The sequence below is a fragment of the Telopea speciosissima genome, chromosome 5 (assembly GCF_018873765.1).
Source record: "Telopea speciosissima isolate NSW1024214 ecotype Mountain lineage chromosome 5, Tspe_v1, whole genome shotgun sequence".
Lineage (NCBI taxonomy): Eukaryota > Viridiplantae > Streptophyta > Magnoliopsida > Proteales > Proteaceae > Telopea > Telopea speciosissima.
Genome location: NC_057920.1, coordinates 69,338,113 through 69,353,747, shown reverse-complemented (window position 1 = coordinate 69,353,747; position 15,635 = coordinate 69,338,113). Strand labels below are relative to the sequence as shown.

General features: G+C 38.5%; 1 long non-coding RNA gene across 1 annotated transcript; it reads left to right on the top strand.

Moving 5' to 3' along the window:
• Nucleotides 1–8,988: 8,988 nt before the first annotated feature.
• Nucleotides 8,989–11,340, top strand: LOC122660793. Its single transcript, XR_006332788.1, has 2 exons — nucleotides 8,989–9,033; nucleotides 11,199–11,340. It is a non-coding gene; the product is annotated as an uncharacterized LOC122660793 (long non-coding RNA).
• The last annotated feature ends 4,295 nt before the right edge of the window (nucleotides 11,341–15,635 follow it).

Sequence of the window (15,635 nt, the reverse complement as noted above, 5' to 3'; positions counted from 1 at the left end):
TGTCGAAGCATGATGCATTCCAAAAATGCACCTAGTAGTTTTTGGGCTGAATGCATGAAGACGGTGGCACATGTGATCAATCGGTTGCCGCAACCTAAGCTGGGGTTTGTATCACCATTTGAAAAATTGTGAAAATACAAACCCAATGTAAGTCAGTTTCGTGTATTTGGTTGTGTGTGCTATGTATTTGTACCTAACCATCTACGCAACAAGTTTGACAAGAAAGCGCTTCGGTGTATATTTGTTGGATATGACACTGAACGAAAAGGGTGGAGGTGTTGTGATCCTATCACAAACAAATGTCATACAACTCGAAATGTTGTGTTTAACGAAGCATCATCCTGGCAGTCACCGCAAGCAGTCGTACTACCAGATTCAAAGGACTTGGAGACCAATCTCCAAGAAATGCTAAATTAGGATGCTCAAGTGGATGAGCATCAGACTCATCAAGAAGTTGTTGAAAATTCACCAAAAGCAAATGATCATGGATCTCAATCCATCTCATCAAGAGCACAAGAGAGATCGCCAAACTCATGGCGAACCGGTGTCCATTAGCTGAGAACACCAGAAGAACTTCGGCCAAGTCAGTCTGAAGAAGAAGTTAGCCAAGAACTTCGACGGTCTGCTAGACCAAGAAAGCCAAACCCAAAGTATGTTGATGCTGCTTTTGCTGAAGAAATCTATATACAGGAACCAACTACATATGAGGAAGCATGCCAAAGCAGGGAGTGGCAAAAGGCAATGGAAGAAGACATTCTGGCACTAAAGCAGAATCAAACTTGGGACTTGGTTCTAAAGCCCAAGGAAGTCAAACCCATCTCATGTCGTTGGGTTTACAAAGTATAGACACATGCTGATGGATCGGTAGAAAGGTACAAAGCTCGATTGGTTGCTCGAGGTTTCTCACAACAGTGTGGGCTGGATTATGACGAGACATTCAGTCTGGTTGCCAAAATTACAACTGTACGAGTGTTATTGGCACTTGTAACAAGTAAGTCATGGACACTATGGCAGATGGATGTACAGAATGCCTTTCTTCATGGGGAGATTGACCGTGAAATTTACATGGAGCAGCTTCAAGGGTTCGAATGTCAAGACCGACAAAGCTACCTGTGCAAATTACGAAAGGCTTTGTATGGATTGAAGTAGGCACCTCGTGCATGGTACGGAAAGATAGCTGAATTCTTAGTTCAAAGTGGATATTCAGTTACACCTGCAGAGTCAAGCTTGTTCGTAAAAGCTCAAAATGGTAAGATATCAATCATACTTGTTTATGTAGAACAGGAGATGATGAAAATGAAAATCGTCAGATTAGGGAGAATCTATCTGTACGATTTCAGATGAAGGAGCTCGGGGAGCTCAGGCATTTTCTTGGACTTGAGATTGATCGAGTCAAAGAAGGGTTGTTCTTGTGTCAACAAAAATACACAAGAAATCTCTTACAAAAGTATGGCATGGATAGTTGCAAGCCCATCTCTACACCAGTAGAAGTAATCACAAAACTAAGTGTTGAAGGGGAAGATGATTTGGAAGACTCGACCATGTACAGGCAACTAATAGGTAGTCTGATTTACCTAACAATGACTCGACCTGATATCGGTTATGTAGTTGGCTTGGTAAGTTGTTTCATGCAGAAGCCCAAGAAGCCTCACTTGGAAGCAGCTCTCCATATTTTGCGATATGTGAAGGGAACTACTGATTTTGGTCTCCTATATAGAAAAGGAGAAGCGTGTGAGCTATTTGGTTATTGTGATGCTGATTATGCAGGTGATTCAAGCATGAGAAGGTCAATGACTAGATATACATTTAGTCTTGGATCAGGACCAGTCTCTTGGTGCAGCAAGGGACAACCAACAGTATCTTTATCAACCACAGAGGCAGAGGACAGATCAGCAGCAATGGCGGCACAGGAAAGCACATGGTTGATGCAATTAATGAATGATCTACAACAACTAATGAATTATTCGGTATCACTATTTTGTGATAACTTATCTGCCATACGGTTGGCAGAAAACCCTATTTTTCATGCAAGGACCAAACATGTGGAAGTACACCATCACTTCATTCGAGAAAAAGCCCTGCAAGGAGAAATTATACTTCAGCCAGTCAAAACAGATGAATTGCTGACATGTTCACAAAAGGACTTAGTTTTACCAAGCTTGTCAAGTACAGAGAAGAACTAGGCATGACAAGCAGGCTTGGAACGAGAGTCGATGTTGAGGGGGAGAATTGAAAATAAACATCGACGGCTACCGTCCACCACAGTCCATCACCGTCCAAGACCACCAAAGAATGGCCACCGTCCAAGACTTTCCCCTAACCATGGCAAGATTGTCAAGATTGCCTTAACTCCTTCGTGGAAAAATGAAGATGAAAATTCTTATAAAAGGGAACCAATCTTTCTGTATTTTGCATCCCAGTTGTAGTAGTTACATAGCTATAGAGAGTTTGTATTGTACTTGTTTCCTTTTTCAATAAAGATTCTTGAAGTTTCTCTTCCGTTAACTCTACACTAAGCACTGAAATAAGAAACAAATTGAAGCCAATCGATTGGGTGGGCTAGCTAGCTGCATTCAACCACAGTGATCTAACTAACTATTTGACACAACTACAATCACAAACAAAATATTCAATAAGATAGAGAAGACAATACATGATAAGCTATGGATGATGATATTAAATAAGTTTGGGTACCACCTCCTCAGCATTCTTCCACATTGATGAACTCTAAGATAGAACACAGAAAATTGTTGCTCGAGAATCCACATAACAATTCTTCCCGACCCATGGTCGGTTTGTTCAAAAAACACAGTGACCAGAGCATTATTGCGGAAAGTTTCGTCAATAGGCTTTCTTATTTTCCTTATGAAACAAAACTCGTTCAACGTGAAAGCACAACGATTGTTTAATATATATATATGGGGTGCTGTTCTCTGTGCCGCACCGCAGCTTGCGCCCAGGCACATAGAGGTGGGTGCAATGACCACCCTGCCCCCTCTGCACAGGCTGCCCATGTGCCTGGGCATAGGCTGCGCTGCGGGACAGAGAACAGCCCATATATATGTATATAATACTACATACAATATTATATTTATAAATATTATATATTATGGGAGAGGGTCCACTGAGCAAACAGAACAAAGAAACAAATCGATGAGATGCAATAAAGCAGTATCATACATGGGAGGGCAGAGAGAATGACACCCACATAAACAAATATTAACAGTTAGTGGTGATAAATCAAAAATAACTCTTGAATTGTTTGCAAATTTATGCTTAAATTGATTTCTTAGCATGTCTTTTTGAACCAACGAATAAATTTCTTGGAGAATAAGCTTTTTGACAATTTTTATACATCACATAAATAAAGTTAGACATAAAGGTTTTGATCTTCCTATAATTCTTGTTCTCTTTTCTTGCCATATGGGTTCTTCGTCATTCAAATACTTGCAGTAGGTCTATAATGTCTGGCTTATATCTGTTACTGTGTATCAAACCTGTGTTTGAATATTTTCTACTCATTTGTTAGAGTATTTATGAATCATAGTTTCCATTTATAGAGGACCAACTTTTCAACGTTCTACTCATATAGTAGCTGGATTTTCATTTGTCAAATTACGCGGCAGTTGGGTGTTTCCATTTAGTAATTAGAAATTGTTTTCTGCAGATGCTAAATTTTGGCAGACCCGTCCGACTGAGTCCTAACAAAGAACGGATCTAACTTATCTTCTCATTTGTGCATTCGACTGCCCAGTGCACCTTTAAAGATCATCCTTTCAGTCTCATGGCCACGGTCAGATGCTCAAGTGTGGTGCACTAGGCAGTGCAATGCACTCGAGAGGATAAAAATACAACAAGAACATTAGTGTAAGAGTATCATCAGGTTTTGATGAGGAAATTTGGAATTTTAATCCGCTGCTGCGCCATATGTGTGCACAGCAGGCCCCACTGTGCACACATGGTCGCTGCTACGCCACACGATGGCACAGCAGCACTGCAGTGCACAGCAGCGGATAAAGGTCCGGAAATTTGTAATGAATTGAAAACTGGGTAAGGAAAATGTTGAGAAATTCAGACAAATATACGTACTTTGTTCGGAATGATCAGTTCTTTATATGCAATATATGTTAGGTTTACCTGATAAGAAATGTGTTGTCTAATCAATGGCAATCAAAAACTAAATACCAACTGAACAGATTAGGAAGAAAACAAGGATGGATAGTGTGAGATCTTCTTCAAAAAGGCTTTAAAATAACACAATGACACAAGAAGATCAATCCAAATCATTAATCAAAAAGAAAACTTAAAGCTATTCTGCCATTACATATTTAAAGAGTAAAACATTAAAAAAGGAAACAAACTAAAGCCAATCGCCATTGCACTGCTTCTTCTTTTTCTAGCTATGTAGAATATTAACTGAGACTTCATCGCCACTGCACTGCTTCTTCTTTTTCTAGCTATGCAGAATATTAAATAAAACTGGGTATGACCTCTCTGTTGTTCTTATGCTTTCTTGCATTGTCATTGAAAACAAAGAAAGTTTTCGCTAGAGAATCCACATAACAATTCTTGCCGTGTAGGGCTTGGTTAAAGAACTCGGTGACCAGAGCATTATTGGGGAAAGTATCCGAGACTTGAGTTATTTTCCCAATGAAACAATAGTTCTTGAACACCAAAGCACACTGGTTACCTTCAGATTGATTCACAACGTACAGTATTGACATCAACCGGATCTTCAGACAAACGTGTGACATCGGTAGATACTGAAGCTTGTCGATGTACAAGTTCTTGTGCTCGCTCATTCGCATCAAATTGCACCTTTTTAAAAATTTGACGATCCAAGTGCAAATACTTATCATAATAGCGAACAACATTGTTCTTATAATCAACAAAGTTAAAGTTGGTGGTACCAGTGAAGTCAAATTTGAGATATCTTCCCTCCTTGTTAACGTAGGTTCGATTCATCCTAGGCATAAAATCCGACATGTTAACAGCAAACCTATCATTTTCTAACTTGCATAAGTACCGGGATGCTTCACCTTCATCGTTGTCTACGTTTTGGAAACCAAAAGGAACCAATGATACCACCTTGTCCAAAAGGAAGTGATTAAAAACTTTAACGTCGTGCTGTTGGACGCCAACGATAACTTTTCCTTTACGATTGATTCGAAAACCCCTTGTAGACAAGAAACTTTTGAAATCAGCACCTTTTGGCCCATCATAGGAATTTGGCTCCTGTCCTACAATGGTGGGAGCTGGAGCGTCCAGTCCAAGTTAAACGATAGCAAAAACAGGGGTGGGATGATCATTTCACAGGTTGATCCCACTTGGGCCCTACATGTGAAATGACCACCCCACCCTCTGTTTTTAAGTGATTTCCATGAGCTGGGCCCTACATGTGAAATGCTATTGCAGGACAGGAGCCAAATCCCCCATCATAGACGACACCTGATCTCCGTTCCATTAACAATGGTTCATAAGGGTATGACGCCGAATATATGTTGAACCAAAAGACCTCTAACTTCTCGTCCACAAATAAATTATCATTCTTGGACCAATACTGGCTCATATTTCTTACTGATGAAATAAAACAACTCACACAAATCGGTAGAGGAAATTTTTTACAAACTTGAAAACAGGATGAAGGCTACCCCTCAATCTTCGTATATATATATATATATATATATATATATATAGCATCATTCAATAATTTTATAAACACTTAAAATTACAAATCAATTTGGAGAGGAATCGTCAGAAACATGGAAGACATAGAGTCGTACGTCAATCTCCCATGACCACGGCCCAGTCTCCAACAGAATGAATAATAATCTCATTTACTCCCATCCTTTCCAATGTAACGTCTCCTGGTTTTCAAAGTAACCTCTCTAGCTCCCCTATGTAACCACTTACTGTTAGCATTCTATAAATTCAATACAAGTCCTCACCAGTGAACTTGAGAAACAATTCCAATTTCCAACGTAACATCGATCTTATAAACCTAAAACAGTATAATAATGATACAAATTCCTCTATATCTCATATTTATCTCTTTTGATGACTCAGATAGATGTATCCTAGCTATTAAGCTTTAAGAAGTACTTAATTAATTGATTTTTACTATAAGACTCTTGGAGTCTATAAATTGAATTTAATATAGATATGGTTTGTTTATTTAACCTTGAATTATGGATAGAATTGATTATGAATGAGATTAATATATATGGATAATTGGATATGATTTGTTTATTTAACCTTGGGTTAGGGATATAATGGTTAACCAGTTGTGTACAGTCAAGTTGCCTCAAAGTTGTTATAGGTATTATTTATATATGGGATATTGTCTAAATGATTTGACATTTTCGTTAATCTGATTGTAATCAAGCCAGTTACAATAGTTTTTTGTAACCTCTTTTTTATGCCCTTAACCACATCACTTACACATTTTTATAAATGAGGTCATTTTGGTAATTTTACTTCCCCACATCATTCCTTCTATCTTCCTCTCCCCTTCACTCTCCAAAAAGGCTGGCGAAACTGGTTTTCTTCTGGATTTCACCATCCACCTTTTATGGCCATGGCGACTAAGTCCGAGGAGAGTTTTACATAGTTAGGGAAAATGGCCTTGAATGGATGGACAAGTTGAAAGGAACAAGTTGTGGCTGGGTATTTAGATCCTCTACGGCACGTTCCCCGTAGCAGCCTATGCGGACACATCGCTGCACGTAATGTTCGCCTTACCCCTGTCACTACGAAGGTTGCCAATAAAGGAATCTCTACAATCCCGGCGGGGCGGCAGTGCACATCCGACGACATAGCAGAGGCCAAGTGGCACACATGGCACACATGGCCTTTGTTGTACCGTCGGATGTGCACTGCCGCCCCGCCGGTATTGTAGAGGATTTTTATCCATCCACCAATGGCATTAAAAATAGAGTTTGAGTGAAAGGCGGACCAGATGCGTATTACCCCCACCAGAGCTATGGGGTTGGCAGAATTATATTGGCAATTCTGCCTTATATCGTTAGCCATTCATTTCTTTTTGATCATTTTTATTTTTTCTACTGGATTTTTAAATCCATATATTATGAATGAGATTTTCTTATTGACACCCTTGAATGTATCAATTACAACTTTATTTGCTCTTTTAGTATAACATAGTTGTTCTTTACATGAGATTAAATTCTAGGGGTGTCAATCAGTCCAGTTCTAGGCTATCAAATTCGCTTAAGCTAATTCGATCCGAACTAGATCAAATCATCAAAAACCTTACCGAAGGTGTATAGCAGCGACAAATAAAAGGCTTCTCCTTTTGGTTTGTTATTGCTCCACAGAGCAAGTAATGGAAGAAATAGGTTTATTTTAGCATGAAGGGCAATTTAGTCAACAAATGAACAATTCTAACATTTTCAGTCCCAACAGGTTAACGGAATGGGTTTACTTATTAATTGTTTTTGAAAACAGGGGAGATATGCATAAATATCCAAAACTCAAGGGGATCCTATAATTAGCCTTACCTCAGGGAAGGTACATGTCAATTCCCCAAATACGTTTTACATCCTGAATGAATCTTAGAATAGCGAAAGAGATTGAATTTCAAAATTTCAGGGGAGCCGGTTGTCATTAGTCAATATGCATGGGAGGGGAATATAATTTTAACATATTAAATTATAAAATAGAGGTAAATATCGATATCGGATCAGTATCGTCATCAAATAGCACAATGGTGCTACGACGCTATGGTCGTGACCAATATCGAATTATACCAATTTATAAAAAAAATTTGCTGTCATGGCGTAAAATCACCATATAATGCCATACCGGTCATATTTTGGCGATTTAGCATCATGAAGGAAATTTGGAGATAGGGTGATATGGCAACGATGTAGTGATATGGTGATCTATCGGTTTGGCGATATGGTGCCATAACTCATATTGTGAGAGTACCTCTGTTAGAATATGCACTCTGATGGCATATTCGTCTTTTTCTTTCTATTATATATTATATAATAGTAAGAAAAAGAATGTTACTTGGTCGTGTGGCCCCTATGCCTTAACAAGGAGTGGGTTAATTTAACACCCCACCCTCCATGAAATCAAATATCCCACCCATGTTTGATGTTGTTGTGTGCACTCTCACTGGCTCATGTGCTGATGTAGGGACTACACGCTTAGACAACGATCTCTTGGCCTTAAATATTACATATTTATATGGAAAAAGGAATGTTAACTGGTGTTGCAACGCAGCATGTACTTGCGTCTAGGCACAACCGTGCACGAAATGATTGACGCACCCTTGGTCCTTTCCGCCTTTCAGGGGTGTGCCGGTCATTTTGGCGTGGCTGTGACTAGGCGCAGGTACACGCCACACTGTGGCACCGATTAGCGTTCTTTTGCTCTATTTATATGTAGAGGACTTCCTCGAATCAGCTGGACTCAGCCCAAGACCTCAGCCCATGCCAGATCTATCTCGGACCTGAAAATCTCACCTCTGACCTTTGGGCTTAGGGCGCAGGCTCGGATTCGCGTTGGCCGGGCTTGCATTCTTACTTTCTTACAGAATCTGGACTCAGTTATAGGTGTCTTGTCAATTGTCAGTCGTCAACAACAAACAATGGTCTTTTGTTAGTGGCAGTTAGTGGGAGATGACGAACGTGAAGTAAGTGGCATGCATGATGCCAACAAAGTCTTCAAAGGACCACCACAGCAGCAGCGCCGAAGAATCTCTTGCCCCCCCCAAAAAAAAAAGATAAAAAGGCTTGCAGGATTGAGAATCTCTGCAGCTCCATGTGCAAACCAATGGCGGTGGATTCGAGTTTCCCCCTGATCTGAAGTTCTGAACCACCAGAACAGAAGAGAAGACGAGAATCCAATTTTTTGCCCAAAGAAGAGCGGCGCAAGATTTTAGCGGCTTTGGCAGACGGACATACCGAGGCCTCTTCCTCGGCCTCTTGCCTGTGCCTCCCCTGGATCTATGGAATCATGGCCGGCAAAGCAAGAGAGTCCTTTGTTTCCAGAGGAAGTTGCAGACAGGTAAAAAGGCATTGTTTCTTTTTTTTTTTGTTTCATCATATTTGTAAGGAAGAAATCTTTCGTGGGTACGTAGTGTTGTGTGGTAGAGATTTGCTAATTGATTAATGATATTAGGAAACGTACACATGGGTTCGATAATTTCCCGGTTGGATTTATTAGGAGGGATTTAACTATTTAAGTCTAAAATATTCTTGCTCATGAGATCCAAAAAACTGATTTTGGGGCTTTTTTTATATTTATAATTTAGAGCTTTTATTTCAATATGGTCAAATACCATAGAAACTTGGAACACAAAAAGGATCTGCATGTCCTTTTGCTCCTTGATCTCTTGCATCATGGCCAAAGATTTTAAAGTCAGAATCGGGGAATCAAATTGATCCTGGATTGGTCTCAAAATTCCTAGAATCAGTGCGTCAGATCTGAAACCCAGCGGTCAGGTCCCAAAAACCATAGAATCCTGACCCCAAAAACCCTAGAATCGGTTGCTTTGGAAAGGCGGAAATGGATCAGTGCGTCAGATCTGAAACCCAGCGATCAGGTCCCAAAAACCCTAGAATCGGCCGCTTTGAAAAGGCCGGAAATGGGATCAGTCCCTCAGATCTTAAACCCAGCCCAGCGGTCAATTCCCAAAAATCCTAAAAACTTTACAAAGGCCGGAAATGGGATCAGTCACGGCCTATTCCTTGATTTGGTGTGTTTGTGTGTGTGTGAAGTCGAATGATTAAAACTACCTTCTATGGAAGACTCCGACCGAAGCTATCCTTTTACCATAAATCCAATTGGAATCATGATCTGGCTCGGAATTGGGAGGAATAGGCCACAAATTTTCCTAACAAGGATCGGCGGAGTTGGAGGCTGATTACTTGTTTTTCAAACCATTCTTATAGAAATTTGGGCTATATGATTGTTTTTCTAATGTCCTCTGGTCCTTCATCCATAGCTTTTCAAAACTAGAAAACCCTAACCCACATATTATATAAATTAAACTCATCAAACCTGTGGCTTGAGAAGATACATAGGCACTCTAGAAAAATAAAAAAAAATTAGTGATACATGCCAAACAAAGAGACAGGAAGGAAAAAAGAAATGGTGGAGATAATTGCAATAACTATCAGAGGAGAAGTGTTGCATGCATGCTTTAGTTTAAGCAAGACTTGTGCTTCGTTTTAGGTATTCTTTTCTTTCTTTCTTTCTTTATTTCTTTATTTTAAATATCGGTGGTTTTAGTTTTTTTTTTTATGTTTTATTTAGATATGTTTTTCATTTTGTTTTGATTTCTTTAAAATGACCACTTGGGTATTTTTAAAAGGGAGTGGGGAACTGGTAGTCTGGTACACAGCCTTGGATTTATAAGGTCCCACAAGGGGTATATTGGGGATGGTCCTAATCCACTGCATCTTTTGGTTGACGTAGCTGTTCTCAGAACTTGAACCCTACATCTTCACTTTGGCAGCCCAAGCTTTCATCATTGTACTAAGTGATTTCCCTAGTCCCTACTTGAATGGTTGCTCTTGGTTGCTTTGATTTTCTTTCTTTTCTTGCATATTATGAGTCACATTTAGTAGACTATAATATACTTTATAATGCTGTGATTCAGGACGGTAGATTTAAGGTTTTTTTTTCATTATTTTTCAAGTGTTTTAATCATTTGAAATACCTATGTCATATTTTAAGTCCTTATGGAACCATATTTATGTTATTATTTTTTGATTCATCGCATAGGATAGGTTACTTTTTTCAACATTTTAATTTTAATTTTCATCCTGTTAAATGTTTACCATAGATCGGAGATTTCTCTTGTAGCTTATTTGCGTTCTTTCTAAAGGAGAAATTGTGCAATGAGATAACTACGGGCTTATTGAGATCAGTGAATTGTTTTTCCTTATTTGGGCCTTCGATCTGGAATCCAAACCATGATTGAAGTTGTTTATAAGAAGGATTTTTCTATCAGATGGTAAAAATCAGTTGTTCACTCAAAATTGCTGATTTTTAGTACTACTTGTTTTATGTAGCACTTAATGATGGGGGGGGGGGGGATTGGTTTCTTACACTTGAATGTTAGTCTGATTACCATATCTACTTTCAAATTTGTTTTTGGTAGAATCTTGGAATTGCACTTCATTACTATTGGTTTGATTTCCTTCCAATATGCTTCACTTTTGTAGGGATCAATTGAAACAAGTTGAATTTGTTGTTGAAAGGGATTGGAGTAAATTGAAAGATGCCTCCTTGATTGAAGTTGAGTACAATATTGGACTTGAATTGATAGTAGATCAACTATTGCGTTTGTTGAATTTGAATCCTGTACATCTCCATTTCTTGGTGGGCTTTTTTGGATTGGGTGGACTCGGCAAGATAACTAATGCAAAGGCTGTCTATAATCGACAACCTTATCTATGATATCCTGAAGAGCAAATATTGTCTTCATTATTCTTGATGATGTGGACAATTACTAAATTATATATGCATTTGCAAATAATTTGTAATTGGTGGTCCTGGAAGTAGGATAATCATAACAACTAGAGATGAACATATTTTTATAGAATGTAAAATTGAGCAAAGTGAAATTTGTAGGTTCAATGTTGGATGAAGACCAATCACTTCAAGTGTTTGCTTCTTTAAGAGTTTAGCTTCCAAAAGTTGTATGCAACTTTCACATGATATGGTACATTTTGCTCAAGGATTGCTCTTGATTTAGAGGTGTTAGGTTCATTTCTATTTGATAAGAAATCAACTGAAGAGTGGAAAAGATTGTTGTAAGAAGTTATAGGAATTTTGCCTGATAATGTTCAAAAGAAGTTAAAGATAAGTTATGATGGACTAACATGCAATTGGAAAACCATGTTTCTGGATATTGCACATTTATATTGGAATGAATAAAGAAATTGAGATTTCTGTATGGAAGGTACTTTATTTCAATTGGAATTGAAGTTCTCATCTTGAAGTCTCTTGTAAATGGTGATCACAATAAGCTATGGATGTATGGTCAGCATCAAGACATGAGAAGAACAATAAGCTATGGATATATGATCAGTTTCAAGAGTAATTGACTTTCTTTGGATTGAATGCCTTCAAATTACCAAAGGGTGCAGAGGATAACAGGTGAGGTGATTGCTCTTGTTCTCTCTATATTATCCAGGAGTTTGGATTATTACATCCACTGATGTTTGGAAATCTGTGGTACTTTCAACCATTGTTAGAAAACATGGAAGACAACCAATGATCAAATGTTCAAAAGGTTGATCAATTCCTTGATCCCATATTTGTAATTGGTTATGGAATATCACTCCTGAAATTGATGATGATGGGCAGCCCATACTCTGTTCCGCAGAGCGATGACAACGTGATCTATAGAGAAAGGAAAGGGGCACCTCCAACTTCTTATATATAATTGTAATCTTTACTTTTTATTCTTTTTTTCCTCTTCTTTGGTGATCAATGAATCTATTATATTATATTAGTGATCAATTTGGAGAAGTCCGAGGAGAAAGAAATCTGGATCTAAAGCCAGTTTTCCTTTCTCTGTTACACCCCCCCCCTCTGCAAAACATTACCTTTATTGGTAAGGATAGACTACCAGAGACAGACATGGAGAAAGAACAGTTATTTTTGTTTTGAATCGCATAAGAGAAGTTGTTCCAATATAATCCTTTGTTTTCTTTTATTCTTCTCCTTCTACTATATAAAAGATTTGTTGAACAGGATTTAGTGAAGCATTTCTGTATGTCTACTAGAGGGGGTGCCCATTCTTGTAGTTGTCACAGAGGGCATAGTACTTCCTTCTTTGTTTTCTAATACCATGCTCACTCCCTTGTGGCCTGGAGTTTGTCGAATAAGACAGCTCCAATATGGAATATTGAACCACCCAGCCAGTTATCTATGCAAACTTTATAGATCATGTTATATCTATTTATATAAATACATTTCATGTTTTCCAAAAGAAGAAAAAAAAAAAAAGGTTTATTAATGATTGATCCAAATTTCTCAAATCAAAACTAAATTATAAATTAACTTTATATTCATGTTACCTTCCACCAATTTTGATTTGCTCTCTTTCAACAGTCAAGCAAGTGAGATTGGCTTCTCTAGTGTTACAGGGACATCTGTGATTGATGAGATTGTCTTCTCTAGTGTTACTAGGCTTTCTTGGGTTCTCATGAGGTGGACTGCTACATATCTGAGTTGCTGTTTTCAAAGAGAAGTTCTTGATAGGGAAAGGGCCCAACTACCAGATTATCAGCCATGTTGCTTCCATTGTTAAGAATTCCTCAAATTCTATCGATGAGTTCTTCAAGATTACCTTCAACCTGTAATGCTCCCTTGAAGCTTTAATGTATTTACCAAGTCATCTCGCTTCACTTCCACAAGGTGTATTTGGGTTCCGAACGGATGGTGCCCGCTCTTGTACATTTCCTTAGCATGTTCTGCAAGCTCTTGAAAAGGAGAAAAACAGCCCCCCCTGGCCTTGGGATATCTTTCCTTTGCTTTATGACATTTGTTCTTTAGTTTCTCTGTTTAATTGTGTAAGTGCTGAGGAAGACAAGAACTGATGTTTTATTAGTTCACTGCTTGGCAGGGAAAGCACTAACTGCTAGGCTTGGTCTTGTCCTAATAGAATCTGAACTATGTACTTTGTTGGACCAGGTTTCTCTACACACACGGTGAGGAGATTTCTGATCTTTATTGCCGTTGGATGAGAAACCTAGGGGCAAGGCAGACTTTGTACAAATAGGGAGTGGTAATTACGATCCTTGATTTTCTTTTTCTGTGGGTGGAGATAAATTTTCTCCTGATTTGTTTATATCTGGTTAAAATTATTATTATTATTATTTTTCTCTCCTTTAAAAAGAGGCAATGGGTCAAATATATTGCTCGCAATCCAAATATGGTTTTAAAAAAAATGAAATCGATTGATTTAGATCAAAATCAGCTGTGACCAATCCCAATTTTGGAGCGGCCGATTATAAGGTTGGGACCTGATTGCTGGGTTTCAAATTTATCCCAATTAAATGGGGTTGGTTACATGTTTCTTAGAAGAAACATCAATTAATAATAGAAAAATAGAGGGAAAGAGCACACAACAATGACAAACTCTAGGGGCATCGATCCGACTTAACTATAAACCGCATCATAACTACTCAACAATGAGCCTCAGACCTTGAGAAAGTAGTGTATTACGACAACAATGTCACAATATCATAGTCCAACTAAATGGGGTCAACCACGTGGATATTCGCTCTCCACTCAGCTCTATTTGAAGTCATACAAGGAGCGAGGCCTAAACTAAGCTTGTCATTCTTCACCAGTTCTCCTATGGTTATGTTAAGCCTGCCTTTATTCCTTTTGGTTCCCTCAATCTGAATCAAGTCGCTCCTTTGAACTGAGGCATCCAATGGCCTTCGTTGGACAGGGCCATGCCTTCAAACAATACTCTCTAAGTTTATCATGAATCAGGGCTACTCCCATTTCCAGTTCTAATATAGTTATTCCTTATTTTATCCTTCCTCATTTTCCCACACATACATCTCAACATCCTCATCTTTGCAACGCCAAGTTTATTTATATGATACTTCTTCACAGTTTACCATTTCGCATCGTACATCATAGTTGGTCTAATGATAGCCCTATAAATTTTTTTTTTAAGTTTTAAAAGGCAACGCCGATCACACAAAACTTCGAAACGCACTTCTCCACTTAATCCACCCTATTTTAATCATCTGGCTAATGTCGTCTTCTATGTTGCCCTTCTTATTTACAATTGATCCTAAATATATAAAATACTCACTTTGTGGAATTTCCCTCTCACCAATATTCACCGCCTCATTATCAGTTTCAGTGTTGCTAAAGTTACACACCAAGGTTGATCTCCATAGTTCCACTTTGGCGTTAATCCCTGCTTGAGTCTCATCTGCCAAAACAATATCATCTGCAGAGAGATCAGTGCTTGGTCATGTAGCTCTTGCACTAGCATGGGGACAAATGATAACGCACACAAGGGCATCAACATGGATGAAAATTTTAATTTTAAGAGGAATTGGGTGGTAATTTTGTGCCCTACTGTGTCTAGCCATTAACTCTATTCAAGGTCATGTTGGTTGTGAAGCCTAGGCCATTAATATAATTTTTGTCACAACACCACTGAAATGAATTAGGCTCGGATACGGATTGGATCTGAATATTCCCTAGCCAAATACGGATACCTTTAAACGGATTCGAATGCAATTGGATGCGGATCGAATTCGGATTTTCGACCATCCGTTTACATCTTTACCTTATGTAACCTGGACCTTCCTCTCCCTAGCGGATACAATTCACTCTCAATCCATATTGATCTCTTAGATCATGATTTATCAATAGTTATTACTTATGTGGTCATTAAGTCATTTATGTATTTTAAAATTTGACAAGACTCGTGTAGTTATGAGTGACTCGGTTATAAAAATTGAGTCTTACTTAACTCGGACGATCCATCACCGAATTGTGTCATTTTTCACCATGGCCGAGTCTACATGACTCTTGACCTGGTTTTCCAAAAGTTTGACTCGACCCGAGTGACTCAGCCGAGTCAAAACCCAGTTTTTCGACTATGTTACAAATATTTA